The 25,333-nt window shown below is 39.4% G+C and overlaps 1 protein-coding gene across 2 annotated transcripts in view; it reads right to left on the bottom strand.

Annotated features, from left to right (window-relative positions):
• PPM1B (protein phosphatase, Mg2+/Mn2+ dependent 1B) overlaps positions 1 to 25,333 on the bottom strand; it is an 87,677-nt gene that overhangs the window by 49,681 nt on the left and 12,663 nt on the right. The window lies entirely within an intron of this gene.

Genomic DNA, 25,333 nt, shown 5'->3' with positions numbered 1-25,333 from the left:
AATACTATCACAGTTCATTTTTCAGTTTTCTTTCACTCACAGCTTGCTGAAACGGTTTTTCATCCAATTCTTTACTTTATTGATATCAGCCAGAATGTAAGATCCAAGAGAAGAGAAACACATCTGTCTTACACAATGCCAAAATGACTACAACTACGCATGGTACACAGTAAGCACTCCATAAATATGTACGGAAAGAAGTGACAGTTAGGTGCACAGTCGTATCCAACTCTTTGCAGCTCCATGGACTGCAGCCTGTACCACACCTCTGTCCATGGAATTCTCCAAACAAGAGTACTGGAGTGGGTTGCCATTTCCTTCTCCAAGGGATCTTCCCAACCCAGGGATTGAACCCAGGCCTCCTGCACTGCAAGCCAATTCTTTACCAACTGAGCCACTAGGGAAGCCCATAAATATGTATGGAATGAATGAATGAGCAAGTGAGCACCAAATGAAGTAGCTGACTTACCAGAAATAATCTGCATTGGATAATGCTCACATTATGGGAGGCCTACTGCAACTGAAAATGGCTGAACCACAGTTTCCAACTCAAGCTCAGTAAAGCTAAAAAATACAATAGTCCAGATTGATATAAGGTTCAGCACAGTGATTTATCAAACGTATACAGCAACAAATTTCATTCTAAGGACCACACTTAAGAGGAACACTGACAAAATTAAAATATATCCCAAGTAAAAGATGAGAACAGCAGGCAACTGGAAAAAATACATCAGGTAACAAACATCTGAAGAAGCTGGGACCACTTAGACTAGAGAAGAGGAATTAAGTCCCAGGGCTTCCCTGGTGGTTCAGACAGTAAAGAATCTGCCTGCAATGTGGGGGACTTGGGTTCTATACCTGGGGTGGAAAGATCCCCTGGAGAAGGGAAAGACAACCTACTCTAGTATTCCTGCCTAGAGAATTCCTTGGACAGAGGAGCCAGGCCGGCCACGGTCCATGGGGTCGCAAAGGATTGGACATGACTAGCAACTGAGCGACTTTCTGCATTGGAGAAGGAATTGGCAACCCACTCCAGTGTTCTGGCCTGGAGAATCCCAGGGACAGGGGAGCCTGGTGGGCTGCCGTCTATGGGGTCGCACAGAGTCGGACACGACTGAAGCGACTTAGCAGCAGCAGCAGCAGCAGTGACTATATGCAGGTCAGGAAGCAACAGTTAGAACTGGACATGGAACAACAGACTGGTTCCAAATAGGAAAAGGAATACGTCAAGGCTGTATATTATCATCCTGCTTATATAACTTATATGCAGAGTACATCATGAGAAACGTTGGGCTTGAAGAAGCACAAGCTGGAATCAAGCTTGCCGGGAGAAATATCAATAACCTCAGATATGCAGATGACACCACCCTTATGGCAGAAAGGGAAAAAGAACTAAAGAGCCTTGAAAGTGAAAGAGGAGAGTGAAAAAGTTGGCTTAAAACTCAACATTCAGAAAACTAAGATCATGGCATCCAGTCCCATCACTTTGTGGCAAACAGATGGGGAAACAGTGGAAACAGTGGCTAACTTTATTTTTCTGGGCTCCAAAATCACTGCAGATGGTGATTGCAGCCATGAAATTAAAAGACGCTTATTCTTTGGAAGGAAAGTTATGACCAACCTAGATAGCATATTAAAAAGCAGAGACATTACTTTGTCAACAAAGGTCCATCTAGTCAAGGCTATGGTTTTTCCAGTAGTCATGCGTCGATGTGAGAGTTGGACTATAAAGAAAGCTGAGTGCAGAAGAATTGATGCTTTTGAACTGTGGTGCTGGAGAAGACTCTTGAGAGTCCTTTGGACTGCAAGGAGATCCAACCAGTCCATCCTAAAGGAGATCAGTCCTGGGTGTTCACTGGAAGGACTGATGTTGAAGCTGAAATTCCAATACTTTGGCCATCTGATGTGAAGAGTTGACTCATTTGAAAAGACAGTGATGTTGGGAAAGATTGAGGGCAGGAGGAGAAGGGGACGACAGAGGATGAGATGGTTGGATGGCATCACCAACTCAACGGACGTGAGTTTGGGACTTGGTGATGGACAGGGAGGCCTGGTGTGCTGCAGTTCATGGGGGTCACAAAGAGTCGGACACGACTGAGCAACTGAACTGAACTGAAGTGACTCACACACACACACACACACACATTAAGTCTGAGCAGGGCTGATAGTGAATCCTGAGTCCTTGTAAAAGAAGAAATGGCATGTTTATCTATTCCTGAGGGTAGACCTACCAGGTGTCTAGTTAGCATTACAATATTTCTTTAAAAATTGTTATTCATTACAGAAGCTGAAAGAAAGGATGAAATTAAATTAAAAACTGGAGTGCAGCTGTCCTTCAGTCACTTAACAGTTTACATGCACTACTCACCACCAAAATTAAAGAGGAAAAGACAACTCTGTACTAGAGGGTGTCTATTGTTTACAAATATACAAAACCCAAGATGCATCATTATTTTGGCGTCTACTGCAACAGAAAAACCGAGTGCCCTTCCTAAGCTAAAGTCAAAACGGAATATGGAAAGAGGAGCAAATAAACAAAGAAGAAGGGGAATTTGAGAGGGATAAAAGATAAAATGTAATTCCCCATTAAAATGATGCTTACTATTTAGAGACATAAACAGTAAAAAAATTGTACCCATGGAATAGCATAAAATCTGTACATATAAGGGAAAATATCCCAAAATGAATATAGTTGTTGTCAGACTGATGATGTTATGCCAGTCCACAGCAATCTAAAAATACTACATTTAATTGGCTCTATGTCAATATTTATTGAAGGAGCGTAACAGGTATTGGGTTGGCCAAAGAGTTTGTTCAGTTTTAAGTAAAAATAAAAAACCTATTTTTCATTTTCACCAAGAACTTTATTGAACAACATATCCCATAACCGAACAAACTTTCTGGCCAACCTGATACATGGATGCTCAATTTACACTTTATTTCTACTTTTCTGTATGTATGAAAATTTCCATCACCAAAATGTTTTAAAACTAACAATGCTGTCTCTCTCTGTGTTCTATCAAAATTAAGAGCAACTAAATTTATATTTTTTTATCATAATGATATTTAAATTGCAAGACATGTAGAAAAAAAAAATTTCCTGAGCCATTTCATTTTGCCTTTACTTCTTCATGATTACAAATGCTAAATATCACTCACACTTTTATCAGCCTCATGGCCAAAGGTAAGAATCTTTTGCTGTCTCAACAGTTTGAGGGGGCAGACTGCAGAGCGCTTTCTTTGGTCAGCAACAAAACCCTCTCAGGGACAACCAGGTGACTAATCTAAGAGGGTTAATGGTCCTCTCACCTCTTATTATATATAAAGTTAACTTTAGATACAGAGGCTTCTTATAACAAGCAATTATAATGTTTTTATCTTATTTGAGGCACCGAAGAATAAGTAAATACTTCCGTAACACTCATTCTGTGACAGGCACTGTTTCAAATGCTTCACAAAGATTAACTCATTGAAATTCTACTCTCAAAAATAACAAATATCAAAAAGGCAAACAATTTTCAAAGCGACCTCTAGCCAAAAATCTTTAAAGAAAGCAAGTCATAAAATTTCAACAAAGGACATTCGTATACTGCAAAATTCCCCCTCTCCTTTCTACATTTGGCACAGTTTTCTTAGAGGGGGCATGTGGATCTTGGTGAGTCTATTCAACAACAGCATAATCTGTCAATCCCATCTGCTTCCTATCAAACAGAAGATGTGCCAGGGAGGCCTCAGGCCCATGGACAAGATTTTCCTCAAGGGTTTCTAAAGACAAGTATGGTGTTTTGCCTGCTGCTGCTAAGTCACTTCAGTCATGTCCAACTCTGCGCAACCCTATGGACAGCAGCCCACCAGGCTCCTCTGTCCACAGGATTCTCTAGGCAAGAGTACTGGAGTGGGTTGCCATTTCCTTCTCCAGGTGTTCTGACTAAAAAACTAAACAGCAATAACAAAAATGCTTAATTTTTTTGTGAGCTCTGTCAGGCTCTATATTAAGAGACTGACAGTACTATATCATTTAAATCAAATACTAGGCAGTAAAGTTAGCACTATCAATATTCTTATTTTACAATTGAGAAAAGTCAGATACCTAGTATACTCATACAATACAACTTAGGTGGCAATCAGGATTCAAACCAAAGCAGACTAGAGAGCAGCTTCTTAAACTTAAGGCTTAAGTGCTTAATGCATTAAAAAAAAACCTTTTCCTTCCTTTTTAAAATCAACGATATTCCTATAACTGTATGGGGACCCAAAAGGCAAGGGTACTAAATGTAATGTGGCACCCAGACAGGATCCTGGCAAAGAAAAGCTGGTGAAATCTAAATCAAGTCTGGAGCGTAGCTGGTAGAACAGCACCAATGTTGGTTTCTTAGTTTAGACCACAGTAACATAAGAAGTTGACAGAGAGGAAACTGGTCAAGAGGTATGCAGGAACACTCTCTGTACTATCTTTGGAACTTTCCCATAAACCTAAAATTACTTCAAAATTTAAAATTTCTTTTAAAAAATTTAAGAGTAACAAGTCAGTCTCAGGTTTCTACCAAAATTAAGTAGAACACCCCTACCAACCAAAGTGTTGGCTAAAGCAAGGATTATACATTGGCTATGGAAAATCTTTCTACCTGTGATTTGGCCAATCATGCCAGGGTGGCTTATAAGTGTATCCTAAAAATACCAAGAGTATATAAACCTGGAAACTCTGACCTAGTGGTTCTGTTTCTGAGAAGTTATCTTAAAGAAATAAGCTCAAATGTACAAAAATATTATTTTAAAAGATTAAAAATACTAACAAATAGGATCTATCAGTATGTTAAAAAATAATCCTCTATAATAGGAACAGGAAAAGTTATGTATTTGGAAATAATATAATTCTCCAAAATGGAAGATCAAGAGAGAAAAATCTTTGTGTATAAGCCTCATTATGGTGTTATTTATACTGAATATAAAAACAATCTGTATATCCAACAACAGAGAAATGGAACAAATCTATAGCAGTGGTTCTCAACCAGGAGAGAAAGACATCTGGCAACGTCTAGAGACATTTGTGGTCGTCACAACTGATGTGGGGAGAAGACAAGCCTGGCATCTAGTTAGAAGAGGCCAGGAAGGCTGCAAAACGTCCTGTGCTGCAGAAAGCCTTGCAGCAAAGAACAGCTCAGATGTCAACAGTGCTGAGGCTAACAGGCCCTCGTCTACAGGATGAAGTACCATACAGTCGCGTCAGCAAAGGACTGGGGGGCAACATATTTACAATTTAAGGAAAAAACAGCACACTATATTTAAGCTATTTGATTTTAAAGGCAATTAAAGAATCCCATAAGAATTCAATCCTTCACTCTCTCCCACACCCTTCTAAATAAAGCACCTGAAGCAGGAGAGGAGTAGATACATCAGGCTAGTTTCAGTCTTCCAAAGTGCAATGCACAGGGAAGTGGCACTGTGTCAGATTTCAAGGAAGCAGGCATGACAGAAGTGTTTTATCTTTAACTAAACTGTTGTTCTTTCAAACATGTGAAGGGATGCAAATTTCATCCCAGTGGCATAAAAATTATTTTGAGACATTTGAAAATCAACAGATGCAGAAAGAGGATTTGTCTAAATCCCATTCCCCATATCTATCTAAAGAGCAGAGTCTAAAAGAATTATCTAGACAAAAATGCTTCTTTCAAGGGAGATTTCCAATAACAGAGTAGACTAACGCCTATCACCTGAGATGAGAAATCAATAGTCACAAAACTATCATAACTGCCATCTACTTTCCTAAAGACGTATTTGTCTTTCCTAAAAGTCTCTTGTTTTGTAAGTGGAATAACACAACACCACAGCACATAAGTAAAACCTACCAGTAACACAAAGGTAAAGAACCAGAAACAACAGAGCAACATTAATTCACCACTCTTTGTCTATGGTAGATCAAATTTTTTTTTTCTGGACAAAGCTGGAATAATCTGAGCAATAAAATAAAGTGGTATTGGATTATAAAACAAAGTATAAATACTCAAGTCCATACTGATAAAAATCAGTGATTGAAAAAAATGAAAGAATAGACAAACCTCCAGTGCAAATTCCAAGTATTTTATGTAGATGACTATACGAATAAGTAGAAACTTTCCACCCTTCTAAGTGTAAACTGAGCACGGGGACTTCCTTTTCAAAGAGCACAACATGGAAAGGCGGGTAAAAAGAGTAACTTTACAGTGAAGAAACCTGACATATACTACTAAGGTGAGCAAGGTCAACGTCAATAGTCATAATCATATTCATTGTATGCTTTCCTGAAACAATATGATGAAAATAGCACTTGATCTCTGTAGTCTTCTGCTACAAACTCCATTACTCCAATCTAATCATGAGAAAGAACTAGTCAAATTTCAGCAGAGACATTTGACAAAATACCTGACTAGTACTCCTCAAAACCGTCAAGGTCAAAGAAGTCTGAGCAACACACATAGCCAAGAGGGGCCTAAGGAGACATATGATTAAAAAGAATGTGGTTATATCCTAAATGGGACCCTGAATAAGTACAAGCTTTAGTTCAGTATTCAGTTCAGCTGCTCAGTCGTGTCCAACTCTTTGCAACCCTAGGGACTGCAGCACACCAGGCTTCCCTGTCCATCACCAACTCCTGGAGCTTCCGCAAACTCATGTCCATCAAGTTGGTGATGCCATCCAACCCTCTCTTCCTCTGTCGTCCCCTTCTCCTCCTGCCTTCAATCTTGCCCAGCATCAGGGTCTTTTCCAATGAATCAGTTCTTCGCATCAGGCAGCCAAATTATTGCAGTTTCAGCTTCAGCTTCAGTCCTTCCAATGACTATTCAGGACTGATTTCCTTTAGGATAGACTGGATTGATCTCCTTGCATCCCAAGGGACTCTCAAGCGTCTTCTCCAACACCACATTTCAAAAGCATCAATTCTTCGGTGCTCAGCTTTATAGTCCAACTCTCACACCCATACATCACTACTGGAAAAACCTTGGCTTTGACTAGACGGACCTTTGTTGGCAAAGTAATGTCTCTGCTTTTTAAAAAGCTGTCTAGATTGGTCATAACTTTACTTCTAAGGATCAAGCGTATTTTAATTTCACGGCTGCAGTCACTATCTGCAGTGATTTTGGAGCCCCCCAAAATAAAGTTTCTCACTGTTTCCATTGTTTCCCCATTTATTTGCCATGAAGTGATGGGACCAGATGCCATGATCTTCGTTTTCTGAACGTTGAGTTTTAAGCCAACTTTTTCACTCTCCTCTTTCACTTTCATCAAGAGGCTCTTTAGTTCTTCCTTGCCTTCTGCTGTAACAGTCGTGTCATCTGCGTACCTGTGGTTACCGACATTTCTCCCACCAATCTTGATTCCAGTTTGTCCTTCATCTAGCCCAGCATTTTGCATGATATACTCTGCATGTAAGTTAAATAAGCAGGGTGACAATATACAACCGTCACCTACTCCTTTCCCTATTTGAAATCAGTCTGTTGTTCCATGTCCAGTTCTAACTGTTGCTTCTTGACCTGCATACAGATTTCTCAGGAGGTAGGTAAGGTGGAAAATTTTTAAAGAGATGGGAGCTTTAGCTAACAATAACCAATACTGGCTCGCTCATTAATCGTAAGGGCTCAACTGGGCAGTTCCCCCTTAGGGCTTCTCATATTACTGCACACAGATAAAGCCTGGGGAGGTACAGTCAGCCCTCCATGCCCACAGATTCTGGATCTGTGCAATCAACCAACTACAGATTGAAAGTATTTGGGGGAAAAAAAATTCCAGAAAGTCCCAAAAAGCAAAACTTGAATTTGCCCTGCTTTGGCAGCTATTTACATATCATTTACATTGTAGCAGGTATTACAAGCGGAGAAGGCAATGGCACCCCACTCCAGTACTTTTGCCTGGAAAATCCCGTGGACGGAGGAGCCTGGTGGGCTGCAGTCCATGGGGTCACTAACAGTCGGACACGACTGAGCGACTTCACTTTCACTTTTCACTTTCATGCATTGGAGAAGGAAATGGCAACCCACTCCAGTGTTCTTGCCTGAAGAATCCCAGGGACGGGGTAGCCTGGTGGGCTGCCATCTCTGGGGTCGCACAGAGTCAGACACAACTGAAGTGACTTAGCAGCAGCAGCAGCACGTATTACAAGTAATCTAGAGATGATTTAAAGTATATGGTAGGATGTGTGTATGTAAATAGTTTGCCATTTTATTGAAGGGATTTCAGCAATTGTGGAATTTGATTTTATGTGGGGAGTCCTGGAACTATTACCAAGGGATTACAGTAGTCACTTGAAAACTCTTTTATTTAATTAGCAATTGCTGGAAGCAGTTAGCTAGAATTCAGCTGTGACTGCACTGAAGAATTGATGCTTTTGAACTGTGGTGTTGGAGAAGACTCTTGAGGGTCCCTTGGACTGCAAGGAGATCCAACCAGTCCATCCTAAAGGAGATCAGTCCTGGGTGTTCATTGGAAGGACTGATGTTGAAGCTGAAACTCCAATACTTTGGCCACCTCATGCAAAGAGCTGACTCATTTGAAAAGAACGTGATGCTGGGAAAGATTGAGGGCAGGAGGAGAAGGGGATGACAGAGGATGAGACGGTTGGATGGCATCACTGACTCGATGGACATGGGTTTGGGTAGACTCCAGGAGTTGATGATAGACAAGGAGGCCTGGCGTGCTGCAGTTCATGGGGTCACAAAGAGTCAGACACGACTGGGCGACTGAACTGAACTGTCCCCTGGAGAGCCTGTGAGTAGTCTCTCCAGTTTTGACTATCTCAGGGTAGTCAGACTTCTTACATGGCACCTGGCTTTCCCCGGAGAGAATGTCCCAAGAGAACCACGCAGAAGCTCCATGGCCTTTTCTGAGTGTCACCACTGCTACATGCTGCAGGTTAAAAGCAAGTTACGAAGGCCAGTTCAGAAGGACACATATACTATCTCCCACCTGCTGCTGCTAAGTTGCTTCAGTCGTGTCTGACTGCGACCCCAGAGACGGTAGCCCACCAAGCTCCCCCGTCCCTGGGATTCTTCAGGCAAGAACACTGGAGTGGCTTGCCATTTCCTTCTCCAATGCATGAAAGTGAAAAGTGAAAGTGAAGTCGCTCAGTCGTGTCCCACTCCTAGCAACCCCATGGACTGCAGCCCACCAGGCTCCTCCGTCCATGGGATTTTTCCAGGCAAGAGTACTGGAGTGGGGTGCCATTGCCTTCTCCAACCTCCCACCTAGGATGATTTAAAAACTTGCAGATGTACTAAAACTACTACATCTGGGAAAAGACTGGACCCTTACTTTGAAAAGGTTGAACTACAAAGATTCTGGATTTAGAAACAAATTCAGTTGAGACTTGATGCTTTTGAACTGTGGTGTTGGAGAACACTTGAGTTTCGTGGACTGCAAGGAGATCAAACCAGTCCATCCTAAAGGAAATCAGTCCTGAATATTCATTGGAAGGACTGATGATGAAGCTGAAGCTCCAATACTTTGGCCGCCTGCTGCGAAGAATAACTCACTGGAAAAGACCCTGATGCTGGGGAAGACTGAAGGCAAGAGGAGAAGAGGCCGATAGAGGATGAGATGGTTGGATGGCATCACCGACTCGATGGGCATGAGTTTGAGCAGGCTCCCAGAGTTGGTGATGGACAGGGAAGCCTGGTGTGCTGCAGTCCCTGAGTTCGCAAAGAGTGGGACACGACTGAGCGACTGAACTCAGTTGAGTCAGGTAAAAAGCATTACTGAAATCCTCATTCTTTCCCAACTCAATTTCCAGAAATGTTACAAACCTCAGGAAGACAACAGTAAAACTGGAAATTCAGTAGTCCCTTACAGACTACTTAAGGAATACTCAACCAAATCATGTCATCCTACTAAGTCTATCTAAGACAGTCCCTGTCCATTCACACAAGACTTACAAAATTAAATATCAATAGGCATTCAAAGATAACCAGACACTGAAGGAAAAGATACAATATGCAAAACAGAATCAAAGCAAGAACATAAACAAATCAGAGAGAAGAGAGAGAAACAAACAAAAAAAAAAAACCAAGAGAAATAAAGTGTATTGTATTCATGAAACAAGAATGAGATGCTACCAAAAGAAAAAAAAAAAATTTTTTTTTTCCAGAGAAAAAGAAAGTACTCCTAGAAACTAAAATGAGGACAGATGTTTTTCAATAAAAGGTCACAGGGACTTTCCCAGCAGTCCAGTGGTTAAGATTCTGCCTTGGAATGCAGGGGGGTGTGTGTCCGATCCTTGACTGGGGAACTAAGATCCAACTTGCCATGGGGTACAGCCAAAAAGTATATAATCATAATAAAAAGATCACAAAATCAAGTAGGAAAAACAACCTAAAAAGGATGTCTCTGCACCTAACCCCCATCCCCAGTCAAATCCAACAACAAAGACTTAAAACAGGACAAAGACTTAAACAAAGACTTAAAACTAAGAAATTGTTGGGATCTATCCGACTAACAAATATTCTAGAAAGAACACGAAAAACAAAGAGAAGAAACTTACCAAAGAAATGATTCAGAAAAGTTTCCCAACACTAAAAAGTATAAAATGTCAGGACTGAAAGTGCCTAATAACTGATGACAGCACAACCACAACCACAACAAAAAAGGTAACTGAAATCCAAAACACTGTAAGATAAAACCTGAAAATCCCCAGTGGGAAAAAACAGGTCACACAGAGAATCAGGAACCAGGCAGCACCAGAAATCTCAGAGCAGTATCTGATAAAGTAAAGAGCCATGTACCTTCCCGTGGAATTGCTGGGTTACAGAATACTCACCCTAGAGGGAAGCATGTACTGATGCAATGTATTAAAAACATTCTGCAGAAGTTAAATGTATGGATCACACCACATGTACCACCATGAACCAATCTCAAAAAGAAAGCTAGCTGGAATAAAATACATACAGCGTGATGCTTTTTATGTAAAATTATAAAATTTACAAACCAATAAAGAGATTAGTTTAGACGCATGAATATACAGCAAAGGTATTAAAAACACACCAAAGTAGTATAAAAACTAAAATTACTATCAAGACTAACTTGATAATACTCAACTTCTAAGAAAGAGGAGATGGAATGAGATAATATTCAGACAAAGCTGATAACATTTTCCTTATGAGAGCAGTTTGAAGCAAAGAGCAAAATTTAATGTCCATGAAATCTTGATGATGGGCACATGAATTATGTCAAGAATCAAATTTTCACACTGCAAGAAAATTTTCATGCTGTTCAAAAAGCTGCATACTTTGATTTAATAAATTCACATCTCAGTACAGTTTCACTGAAACACAATAATTCTGCAACAATTTCTGTTATTATTAAATGGTCATCAATACCCACTTCCTGGACAAATGTTACAATAAAATTTACTCAATCCCAAAATATGAGTACTTGCTTTGCTCAATATGGAGTGTGAAAAAGGTACATAAACATATATGTAGAACAGAAACTGTTTAGCCAAAATAAATGTCACTTCTGTTTTATCAGACGTCTAGTCTAACACTTACAAATAAAAGATCAACTCACTTAACTTTATCAGCCTACTAAATTTTAAGTGTTCTTTAAAATTATTTTCAAAAGAAAATAAAAAAGTTTTTTTTAATGTGAACAAGGAAATGGCATTAAAGCTTCACAGTGCTATAGGAAAGAAGACATGCAACTTAAAGTTTCAATATTTTTTCAAAATCCTGTTGTTTTTAAATTTCTCTATACTATTATCAAATAATGATCTGTGCACAAACAAATGCCCCATGGTAGCTTAATCTTCAGCAAAATATTGTTGTAACAAAAATAATCACTCATATTGATATACAAACTTACTCAATAAAGGATTTTCTAGTTCAGGACATAAAACACAATCATTATCTCTAACCCCTCCCAATACACCATCAAAACGTTAGTAAAGGAATTTTTTAAAGTACATAATAAACGACGACAACTTAGAAGGGAGAAGATGGAAGCAAGGTGTACGCCATCCATGGAGGGCAGTGGTGGTGGTATGTGTGCTCAGCTGTGTCTGACTCTCTGCCATCCCATGGACTGTAGCCCATCAAGCTCCTCTGTCTATGGAATTTTCCAGGCCAGAACACTGGAGTGAGTTGCCATTTCCTACTCCAGGGGATCTTCCCGATGCAGGGATCGAACCTGCGTCTCTTGTGTCTCTTGAACAGGCAGGTGGAGTATTTACCACCGCCCCATCTGTGAAGCCCCCTCCAACCACGGGTAGAGGTATTAAAAATCTTTGGAAGGTGTTAAGAAGGTGCAAGTATGGTAATTAACAAAACAGAATGAAAGGATTGGCAGTTTAGAATATGCAAGTAACAAATCAGAAGTGATGAGAGACTCCTAGACAGAATTCAGACACTGACTGCATGTGGACACAGTAAAATGGGAGACTACACACAAATGAAAACAGAGGGGGCTAGCAGAAGTAACAGAGAACCATGAACCTCACCCTCTCCTCATACTGAAGGCCAGATCCAGAAAAGCTTCTATCAGACTTACTTTCAAACAAAAATCAGAAGTATTTTTTTCTCAAGAAACTTAAGATGAATGTTCTACTCATATTTAAGAGTGGAAAAACAGCCTAGAATAATCAGATATATAAGGAAACCCAGCAGCATCAAATGCAAAGACCATGAAAAATAGTGGGAGACGGGACAAAGGCATCACTGTAAAGGGAATTTCAACAAGAAAAGGGAAACTTTTAAAAAATCAGAATTCCGAATCCTTAGAAACTGAAAAAGATACTGGCTCTTGCTTCCATAAAGCAAGTACAGGATGCTACGAAAATGGAATACAGGATGAGAAATAGATTTAAATATATGACTACTCTACCATTCTCACTCCCACCCCCAAAAAACTCTCACTGGAGAGTTTTTGGGAGTTTAAGTAAGTCACAGCAAACTCCCAGACTGTAAAACAAAAAAAATGAACATCATAGTGGTTCAATCTAGGAAGTACAACAAAGGACAAAGTAAGTATTCCAGAAACAGAACAAGAGAATTATTACCAAAGAAAGAATAAAAGAAAAACAATCTCTCAAGGCTGAGAGAAGATACAAATACTCAGAATGTATTGCTTGAGGGATAAGTGGAGTATGGGGAAAGAAACGTTTAGACAGATTCTTGTGAACTTTCACATTGCCAAAAATTAAGATGTCTTTAAAGCTTTGGGGAACAATATGGTGGATCTCAGAAAATTAAACATGGAACTACTAAAGGATCCAGCAATCCCACTTCTGTATATATAATCCGAAAGATCTGAAAGCTGAATCTCAAAAAGATATTTGCACACCCTTCAGTGTTCATCGAAGCGTAACTCACAACAGTCCAGAGGAAGGCGCAACCCAAGTATTCAAAGACAGATGAATGGATTTTTTAAAATGTGATATATACATACAATGAATAATTATTCAGCTTTACAAAGGAAATTCTGTCATATGTTACAATATGGATGTACCTTGACAACATTATGCTAAGAGAAACAAGCAGTCACAAAGAGACAAATACATAAATGTATGGTTCCAGTTATATGAAGTATGTAAAGCAGTCAAATTCACAGAAACAGAAAGCAGAATGGTGGCTACCAAGGAATGGGGGGAAGGGATACAGGGAAGTTGTTTAATGGGAATAGTTTCACCTTTGCAAGATGAAAAAGTTCTAGAGATCTATTTCAAAATAATTAGTATACTTGTCATTACTGTACATTTTTAAAGGGTTAAAATGGTAACTTCTGTTTTTTAACCACGATTTAAAAAAAAATTTTTTTAATTGTTTTTTTAAGCTTTTGGGGGTAAAAATAGGGTAAGTCAGTCATCTACATAAAAACAAGAATCCAGATGGCATGGGACGTTTCATCATCAAAACTACATGACAGAAAATTCCTTTCAAGTTTCACAGCAAAAATCAAATAATACTACCTAACTAAAACACAAATCACTAAAGTTGTATAAACATTTTAGTTAAAGATAATGGAAGTAATTACCAGAAGAACCCACAGACTATCAAAAATGCTGTTTCTGTAAAGCAGGATTTTCTTTGTTACAAGCCTACTATATAATTTTTTTTTTAACTTACTACTTTGATTTTTTAAAACTATTAAGTATAAAAGTACCCTTACTGAGCTGATAGACTACTCACTTAATAAATCACCAAAATAAACTGAAATTTACCTTTTCTGCTTTCCACTATAAAATATGAAACATATTTCTCTGAATTTAAAAAGTCAGTTATAAGGTAATAATGACATTTAAAAATGAAGAAATCTAAGGCAAAAAAAAAAAAACCTAATGGAAACATACTTGCTTATAACAAATAGTAATTATAATTATAGTATTCATAATAGCATACTGGCAAGTTACGTTTAAGTTAAGAAAATTAGAGATACCAAGGAACATTTCATGCAAAGATGGGCACAATAAAGGACAGAAATGAACCTAACAGAAGCAGAAGATAATTAAGAAGAGGTGGCAAGAATACACAGAAGAACTATACAAAAAAGATCTTCACGACCCAGATAACCACGATGGTGTGATCACTCACCTAGAGCCAGACATCCTGGAGTGCGAAATCAAGTGGGCCTTAGGAAGCATCACTACGAACAAAGCTAGTGGAGGTGATGGAATTGCAGTTGAGCTACTTCAAATCTTAAAAGATGATAGTGTTAAAGTGCTGCTCTCCATATGCCAGCAAATTTGGAAAACTCAGCAGTGGCAACAGAACTGGAAAAGGTAAGTTTTCATTCCAGTCCCAAAGAAAGGCAATGCCAAAGAATGTTCAAACTACCGCACAATTGCACTCATCTCACACGCTAGCAAAGTAATGCTCAAAATTCTCCAATCCAGGTTTCAACAGTACGTGAACCGTGAACTTCCAGATGTTCAAGCTGGATTCAGGAAAGGCAGAAGAACCAAAGATCAAATTGCCAACATCCACTGAGTCATTGAAAAAGCAAGAGAGTTCCAGAAAAACACCTACTTCTGCTTTATTGACTACAACAAAGCCTTTGCCTGTGTGGATCACAACAAACTGTGGAAAATTCTTAAAAAGAGATGGGAATACCAGACCACCTTATTTGCCTTCTGAGATACCTGTATGCAAGTCAAGAAGCAAGTTAGAACCAGACATGGAACAATAGACTGCTTCCAAATCGGGAAAGGAGTACATCAAGGCTGTATATTGTCACCCTCTTTATTTAACTTATATGCAGAATACATCATGCGAAATGCCGGGCTGGACGAAGCACAAGCTGGAATCAAGATTGCTGGGAGAAACATCAATAACCTCAGATACGCAAATGACACCACCTTTATGGCAGAAGGTGATGAAGAACTAAAGAGCCTCTTGATGAAAGTGAAAGAGGAGAGTGAAAAAGTTAGCTTAAAGGTCAACATTCAGAAAACTAAGTCATGGCATCTGGTCTCATCACTTCATGGCAAATAGGTGGGGCAACAATGGAAACAGTGACTTTATTTTTATGGGCTCCAATATCACTGCAGGTGGTGACTGAAGCCATGAAATTAAGACACTTGCTCCTTGGAAGAAAAGCTATGACCAACCTAGACAGCATATTAAAAAGCAGAGACATTACTTTGCCAACAAAGGTCCATCTAGTCAAAGCTATGGTTTTTCCAGTAGTCATGTATGGATGTGAGTTGGACTATAAAGAAAGCTGATGTTTTTGAACTGTGGTGTTGGAGAAGACTCTTGGACTGCAAGGAGATCATCCAGTCAATTCTAAAGGAAATCAGTCTTGATTATTCACTGAGAGGACTGATGCTGAAGCTCCAATACTTTGGCCACCTGATGCGAAAAACTGATTCACTGGAAAAGACCCTGATGCTGGGAAAGATTGAAGGTGGGAGGAGAAGAGGACAACAAGAGGAGGACACAGTTGGATGGCATCACCGACTCGACAGTCCCAAGTTTGAGCAAGCTCCAGGAGATGGACAGGGGATGGATGGATGGGGATGGACAGATGGATGGGGATGGACAGGGAAGCCTGGCATGCTATAGTCCATGGAGTCTCAAAGAGTCGCAACTAAGCGACTGAACTGACTAACCGAAGTTATGTTTAAATTAGCCACTCCAGTATTCTTGCCTGGAGAATCCCGTGGACAGAGGAGCCTGTTGGGCTGCCGTCTGTGGGGTTGCGCAGAGTTGGACAAGACTGACATGACTTAGCAGCAGCACCAGCCACAAGACTAAAAATCTGTAATTCAATAGGACAAAAAGCAGCAGAAACAGCATACAAGTTGATTAACTTCATGCTGTACACTATAGACCTAGATCACTGACTAAGCACTCTAAACTTTATTTAAATTAAATACTACTTTGAGACTGAGAACTGATAACCTTTCTGAAATAATCCAGTTTCATCAAGTCTGGAAAATTCTCAGCTATTACCTCTTAATATAATGTATTCTTCCTCAATATAATTCATGGTTCTATTTACTTGCAGTTAAAAGCAAGGACCTAGAGCCAAGCTGTCTGGATTTCCACTTATTTCCTACAAAACAGGTAATCTTGGTCAAGTTCAGTTCAGTCGCTCAGTCGTGTCCAATTCTTGAGACCCCATGAATCGCAGCACACCAGGCCTCCCTGTCCATCACCAACTTAACCTTAACTCTGCCTCAGTTTCTATAAAATGCAGGGGATAATACCTACCCTCTGAGTGTAACAGAAGTTATCAAGCACATGAAATACATTGAACAGTGTCTCTTTCTATATTCAGTATTCTCTATGGGTTATCAAGAAATGTTTCTAAGATGTAGCCAAATATTCTTCACTACCAACCTACTGTCAGACACAATGACTACTTTTTACTAGAATACCTCACTAAAGTTAATGACAGTAGTAATAAAATCCCTCATGCTTGAAATGAGGCATGAAGAGTCAAACAGTACTAATACCAATCCAGAGCCTTAAAAGGCATTATCTTTCAGAAATATCAGCATCAAATCCTAAATACTAGTGTCTGAATAAGAAGCAAAGGAAGAATGTTTTTCTCATTCACTAAAGACAACATTTGTTTCTTATTCCTTATCCTTCCTTCCAATTTTTAATACTTTTATAACTAAATTCAAAGTTGTCCCTGCTTCCAAATGAACTTTGGTGAATTGTTATATAGATGGCATTTAAGATTCTTATAAAAAATGATATGGAAAGTTCAAAAGGGTCTGAGTAGCTGTTAAATTGATACTTTTAACAGTTTTTAAAATAACAGCTGGGTAACTAGGCATTGGGGCTTCCCAGGTGGCTCAGTGGTAAAGAATCCACCTGCCAATGAAGGAGACATGGGTTCAATCCGTGGGTCGGGAAGATCCCTCAGAGTAGAAATGGCAACCCACTCCACTATTCTTGGGAAATCCCATGGACAGAGAAGCCTGGTGGGCTACAGTCCATTATGGGATCACAAAGAGTCACACATGACTAAGGACCAACTAGCCTTGACCACACACAGCTCCAGTAATAAAGAGATGTCATTATGAGACCATGCTGGGCAGTTTTAAGAATTCCCCCAAATTTGGAAACTACAGCTTTATATTAGATTATGAAAATAATTCAGTAAGTCAGATTTTGTGAAATTAATATATGATAAGTGAAGTTCATCATATATAAGAATAACATATTTTCTTGTTCAAACTCAAAAGCAGAGAGATGTCAAATTTAGGGCAACAGAACCAGTTCTTAGTCCTTTCCACAGTCCTTCAATAAAGAAAAAGTAGGTAAAAAAATGCAAACGCTTTGTTGACAGTGGCATTTCACTTTAGCTGCCAATTTAATGAGACAACAAAAACCCATCACTGTTTGGATACATATGTGCTGCTGTGCTAAGTCGCTTCAGTCATGTCCAACTCTAAGTGACCCTACAGACCATAGCCTGCCAGGCTCCTCTGTCAATAAGGAGCAAGAATACTCAGGCAAGAATACTGGAGTGGGTTGCCATGCCCTCCTCCAGGGGATTTTCCCAATCCTCTGGATATGTATAAGTTCAGTTCACTCAGTCGTGTCCGACTCTTTGTGACCCCATGAATCGCAGCACGCCAGGCCTCCCTGTCCATCACCAACTCCCGGAGTTCACTCAGACTCACGTCCATCGAGTCGGTGATGCCATCCAGCTATCTCATGGTGTGTCGTCCCCTTTTCCTCCTGCCCCCAATCCCTCCCAGCATCAGAGTCTTTTCCAATGAGTCAACTCTTCGCATGAGGTGGCCAAAGTACTGGAGTTTCAGCTTTAGCATCATTCCTTCCAAAGAACACCCAGGGCTGATCTCCTTTAGAATGGACTGGTTGGATCTCCTTGCAGTCCAAGGGACTCTCAAGAGTCTTCTCCAATACCACAGTTCAAAACCATCAATTCTTTGGTGCTCAGCTTTCTTCACAGTCCAACTCTCGCATCCATACATGACCACTGGAAAAACCATAACCTTGACTAGATGGACCTTTGTTGGCAAAGTAATGTCTCTGCTTTTGAATATGCTATCTAGGTTGGTCATAACTTTCCTTCCAAAGAGTAAGAGTCTTTTAATTTCATGGCTGCAGTCACCGTCTGCAGTGATTTTGGAGCCCAGAAAAATAAAGTCTGACCCTGTTTCCACTGTTTCCCCATCTATATCCTATGAAGTGATGGGACCGGATGCCATGATCTTCATTTTCTGAATATGTATAGTGTCCTCTAAAAATCAGACCACACATGCATCTGAACTGTGAAGAATATACAGTCCGGCTATGTCAGATTGTCATCAAACTTTGATAGCAATGTTCTATGCCAGAAAACAGTGATATTTTCAGATATGCAAAGAAAGAAAATGTTTCTCATGGATTTTATATACAGCAAAACTAATTTTCAAGTACAGAAGAGTACAGACAAACCTGCATGAACACACAGGAACTCACAAAATATTGTTCCCATGAGGCCTTCCAGGAGAACCTGATTTAAGACAATGACATAAGCATGTGAGGATGAGGAAAAGTAATATGTGAAAAGGTTTCCTGAAGGCAAATAGCCAAACTGTTTCATCAAAGTCCTTAGGAATGACAGAAACCTCATTCCCAATGGCCATCATGACTAGATTCATGAAGTACTGCCTGCCATGACGGGTTCCCCAAAGCTAGAAATGCCAGATTCTTTGTTATCAAAGGTACAATTATAGGTCAGAGCATCTGCAGTTATGCCCTCTCTGTTAAATCATCACTCTCCCTCTCAAGAGTTTACATTAAAAAAAAAAAAAAAAAAACAGTATGGGCGTTAACACAAAGTAAACATATTCAAATGCCAGCTCAACCACTTTCTGTGCCACCCTGACCTAATTATTTAATTTCCTCAGAGCCGTGATGTATTCATCTAACAGATGAAGAGTAATAAAAGCACCTGTACCACAGAGCAGCTGCAGTAACTGAATGAGGTAGTGCAGGTTAACTGCATGGTCAGTCCCTGGTATAAAGTAAGTGCTTTAAAAGTATTAGCTATTATTACCATCACAATCCACAAATCATACTTTAGTCTACCATAAGCAATCTAGCACATAAATAAAATCAGATATATTCAACTAAAAAAAGTATAGTTTATATCCAGATTAATAATCTATAAATTGACATGAGAAACTATCTGATATAAGAGAATGATTGCCCTAATATACTGAAGTCTCAAGTTTTTCCAACTAGGCTGAACTATACTATTTAAATATTCTTTAAATGCTTTTTTCATTTCTGAAATCCTTTCAATGACTTCTGAAACCAGTAAACCAGAAAAAAAATTTTTAATAAACTAGATATTATCAGAACATTTCAGTTGATATGTATACACACATATTTACTTATATTTCTGATGTAGTAACAACCACTGCATTTATCTGAATTACCTTCTCATATGAGTAACTCCCTGTCAGCACACATGAAGAGGTAACATCAGTGTTAGCTTTACTGTCAAAAAGCAGGTCAAGGTCACTTCACTATGAAAACCTGGGATTAAAGTCCAATCCATAAAGTTCCATTCTGTTGGCCAACTTATCCCTGATGCTGAAGACCTCTGGCTGCTGCTGTTTTAGGTATAATAAAATGTACCCATTTTACGTATCCAGTTTGATGACCTGCGACAAACGTATACACTTGAGTAACCACCACTACACACAATAAAGATACACAACATTTTTAACTCACCAACAAGTTCCTCTGTGCCCCTTTGAGAATAATCTCCCCATCACCTCTAGACTTAGGCAAACACTCATCTGCTGTCAGCGTACTTTTGCCTTTTCTAAAATTTCATGTACACAAAATCATAGTACATACTCCTTTGCATCTGGCCTCTTCCACTTAGCATGTTTCAGAGATCCATCCATGTTGTGGTTATCATTAGTTTGTTTCTTTTTATTGCTTCCTTGGCTTTTGAAAATTTTCAGCCCTAACAGACTTGAAAAAAGGCTGAGGCAAAGCCCAAAGAAAGTAGTTTAGGCCAGTATAAAGAACACACTATCAGGTACCTGCATATGTCCATTAAAAGCTTGATATTATAAGGTAAAAGCATTTTCCCTTTGGACCCTAAGACTATAATTTTCAGCTCATGTTGCTAAAATCAGACGTAGCTCATGTCCTACCTGTATTTGACTACCTGAATAATGAAACAAGGGCTAAAGGTAGCTTGGACTTTGTCACGATTTTATACTTGTTCTTTTTACTCCATGACTGACTTCAAACATACTGACAGAAATGACTTTTCCTAACTTTAGCAAAGCAGCTCAGGAATAACATAACTGCTCTTCCTAATTCCAAAGGTCTTTCAATTAGCAATGACAATAAAGTAAGTTCAGGGCTATGTGATTTAACTTCCAGTTGTTCTCTGTCTTCTCCTCTATCCTAAATAAATGATTTCAGGCTATAAAAGTAGAAGAAGAAAAAAAAGCAGACAGCAAAGGTTTCAAGAAGTTTTTGGAGAAATTTTCATTTGTAGATTTGATTATATAATCCTTTTAGTGATCTATTTATGAGAAGTTATTCAGGTGAAATAGAAGTACAGTCATAGTCCTAATATACACCAAAGTGAATTTACTTTACCCTGGAGCATGGTTAGATTATGAATAACTTATCTAGAATGTTTCACATAATATTCCTGGCAAAAACAACTCAAACACTGATGTTTTTGCTTGGTAGAATCAGCTCCCGCTTAAAAGACTTACTAGTTCATACATACAACAGTCTGGTCCTAATAAACTGGAAAGCTCTTAAAGAGATGGGAATACCAAACCATCTTGCCTGTCTCCTAAGAACCCTGTATAGAGATTCCAGATTGAGAAAGGAGTACGACAGAGCTGTCTGCTGTCACTCTGTCTGTTTAATCTATATGCTGAGTGCATAATGAGAAATGCCAGGCTGGATGAGTTACAAGCTGGAATCAAGACAGGCTGGAGAAACATCAACAACCTCAGATATGTGGATACCACTCTAAAGGCAGAAAACCAAGAGGAACTAAAGAGCCTCTTGATGAAGGTGAAGGAGGAGACTGAAAGAGCTGGCTTAATACTAAATACTAAAAAAAAAGAAAAAAAAAAAGTAAGATCATGGCATTCGGCCCCATTACTTCACGGCAAATAGAGGGGGAAAAGATAGAAGTAGTGACAGATTTCCTATTCTTGGGCTCTAAAATCTCTGTGGATGGTGACCGCAACCATGAACTCAGAGGACGTTTGCTTGGCAGGAAAGCTATGACAAACCTAGACAGTGTGTTGAAAAGCAGAGACACTACTCTGCCGACAAAGGTCTGTGTAAGTCAAGGCTATGGTCTTCCCAGTGGTCATGTAAGGTTGAGAGCGCTGGACTGTAAAGAAGGGAGAGTGCTGAAGAATTGATGCCTTCAAACTGTGGTGCTGGAGAAGACTCCTGGGAGTCCCTTGGACAGCAAGGAAATCAAACCAGTCAATCTTAAGGGAAATCAACCCTGAATACTCATAGGAAGGACTTATGCTGAAGCTGAAACTCCAGTATTTTGGTCATCTGATATGAATAGCTGACAAACTGGAAATGTCCCTGATGCTGGGAAAGATTGAAGGCAGAGGGAGAAGAGGGCATCAGAAGTTGAGATGGTTAGATGGCATCACTGACGCAATGGATGTGAACCTGGACAAACTTTAGGAGATGAGGAGGGACAGGGAGGCCTGGCATACAGAAGTTCATGGGATCACAAAGAGTTGGACACGACTGGGCGACTGAACAATGACTGGTCCTAAAAAGGAGGCTTCGCAAGATAAGCTACTTTGTGACACGTCACGCTACTGAAAATGCCTCCCTTCCTGAAACTCTTGACACTTCTGCTGACTCTGAAAACACTCAAATTCAAAACACAACGATTCATGTTCATTCTTTTTCCTTCAGCTTCCTAAATTCAAGAGGGAATTGGGCCCCCCAAAACATTAAGTAGCCTTCAACCCAAAACACAGTATCTGTCCTCTGATCCAATCTCACTGCTTCAGCTATCACCCATAGGTTGACTTCTCAGGCGCATTTTAGTGCAGATTTTAATCATTAAAATATGTTTGTACATATTTCTTCAAACATAACCAAAATCTTCATCTCTGCCACCAAAACACCCTCAAATCCCAAACTACTATCTGTACTAACTACCTGTTAATCTATTTGTAATCCTTTTATTAACTGGGGCTAGAAACTATAATGGCAATGGCACGCACTCCAGTGCTCTCGCCTGGAAAATCCCATGACAGAGGAGCCTGGTGGGCTGCAGTCCATGGGGTCGCTAAGAGTCGGACACGACTGAGCGACTTCACTTTCACTTCACTTTCAGAAACTATAAACCATTTATATAAATCCAACTACTTCAACACCACATCCCACCACATTTACCATTTAAGTGTATCACTTACCCTCCAATCAATCTTAAGCCTTTAATATAACCTGTTCTCTGGATTATCTCACAGCTTCCTGATTGGTCTCCCTGACTTCAATTTCCCCTTCCTTCCATCCACTTTCCATATTACTACCAAGTTGATTTCCTTAAAACATACCTTAACTGTCCCCAGAAAATATATCTGCTTCCCACTCCCCGACTAAAATTAAGTATGAAATATCCAGTCTGGAACCTTCTCTAATCTGCCTGCTGAGGACTTACACAGACCAAGTACATCATGCTTACTCCTACCTCAAGGTCAATTTGCCCTACCTTCTTTAACTAAGATAACCAGATCATTCGGGGTAACTATGAAATAATACTTCCTTGATGCCTTCTCCAACCCTTATCCCACCATCTCACCATTGTTATACAATCATCCATATTCCTTTTACCATTTTTGCCTTTCTTACCTCTTCTCACATCCTAACTTGTGACCCTGGCAACTAACAGGGGTTGAGTAAAAAATGCATTAAAAGATACTCCTGTAAGAAAAGATTCCAAGGTAGCAATTCTAACATTCAAAAAAAATATTATATCAAAAGACTGACTAACCCTGTCATCTACTGGAGCATTTATTAAGTAAAAGCAGTTTTGGATTTTCAGCAAATTTACTTTTGGTGTTCCATATAAGGTGTTAGTCGCTCAGTCATGTCTGACTCTTGGCGACCCCATGGACTGTATGTAGCCGGTCAGACTCCTGTCCCTGGGATTCTCCAGGCAAGAATACTGGAGTGGGTAGCTATGCCCTCCTCCAAAGGATCTTCCCAACCCAGGGATCAAACTTGCATCTTTTATATCTCCCACATTGGCAGGTGGGTTCTTTAACACTAGCACCACTTGATAAGAGTTCAAATACTTCACTTCAATCCAAATATTTTTGGAGTCATTTTAAAACCAGCTTTAGGTTAAAATGTTTAATGTGTCATTTATAGAGACACTTATCTATTAATCTGTAAAAACTCTTAAAACACAATTGACAAACCAGCATTCTAGTGGCAAAGTATGCCCATATTTACACCTATAAAATTTTGTCATTAAGAAAAAAATGAGGAAAATAGAAAATAGGGCAAAGGAAAACAGTAAATACACAAAAGGGGTAATTTAAATGGCCAATAAACATGAGAATGTTCACCCTCACAAATAACACAAAATACAAAATTAAAGTTACAATGAAATATGGGGGGGGGAGGGATTCTTAGTACTGAATGGAGACAACGATACAGAGCTGTGCTAACAGCTACTAACCACTGATGACTAGTAAGAATCTGAAGTATGGCTAACCCAAATTGAGACTTGCTGTTAAATATAAAATACATGCCACATTTTGATGATTTAATAGAAAAGAGAATGCAAAAATCTCATTAATTTTATTGTTTATATACTGAAATGGTATTTTTTATATAATGATTAAATAAAATACATTACTAAAATTGACTTCACCTTTTTTGTTAATGTAATGACTAGAAAATTTTAAGTTACATGTATGACCAACATTATTTACATAAGACAGCACTGATATCGACATGAAGTGAAGTGAAAGTCGCTCAGTCATGTCCGACTCTTTGTGACCCCATTACAGTCCATGGAATTCTCCAGGCCAGAATACTGGAGTAGGTAGCGTTTCCCTTCTCCAGGGGATCTTCCCAACCCAAGGATCGAACCCAGGTCTCCTGAGTTACAGGCATATTCTTCACCAGCTGAGCCACCAAGGAAGCCCTGCTGCTGCTGCTGCTAAGTCGCTTCAGTCGTGTCCGACTCTGTGCAACCCCATAGATGGCAGCCCATCAGGCTCCCCCGTCCCTGGGATTCTCCAGGCAAGAACACTGGAGTGGGTTGCCATTTCCTTCTCCAATCCAGGAAAGTGAAAAGTGAAAGTGAAGTCGCTCAGTCGTGTCCAACTCTTAGCGACCCCATGGACTGCAGCCTACCAGGCTTCTCCATCCATGGGATTTTCCAAGCAAGAGTACTGGAGTGGGGTGCCATCACCTTCTCTGAGTAACAGAAACAATAGTTTTATATACCACTGGCCAGAGTATAAATTGGTACAGTCACTTTGGAGAGAATTTTGGAATTATCTAGGTAGGTTATAAGATAAGAATAACCTACAATTTAGCAATTATACTCCTAACTTTGTGTTCTAGAGAAACTTTAACACACATATATAAAAAGATGTAATTTATGTTTCAGCACAATTGTATATATATGCAAAGTAATCCCAAATGTTCATCGGAAGACATTAGACAAATGTGTTATAATCACACAACAGGCAGGATCCTCTATGACCCACCTCCCAGAATATTGGAAATAAAAGCAAAAATAAACAAATGGGACCTAATTAAAATTAAAAGCTTCTGCACAACAAAGGAAACTATAAGCAAGGTGAAAAGACAGCCTTCAGAATGGGAGAAAATAATAGCAAATGAAGCAA

Source organism: Bos indicus x Bos taurus, chromosome 11 (genome assembly GCF_003369695.1).
Source record: "Bos indicus x Bos taurus breed Angus x Brahman F1 hybrid chromosome 11, Bos_hybrid_MaternalHap_v2.0, whole genome shotgun sequence".
Taxonomy (NCBI): Eukaryota; Metazoa; Chordata; class Mammalia; order Artiodactyla; family Bovidae; genus Bos; species Bos indicus x Bos taurus.
The sequence above is the reverse complement of the archived record's forward strand: the minus strand, read 5'-3'. Positions and strand labels throughout refer to the sequence as shown.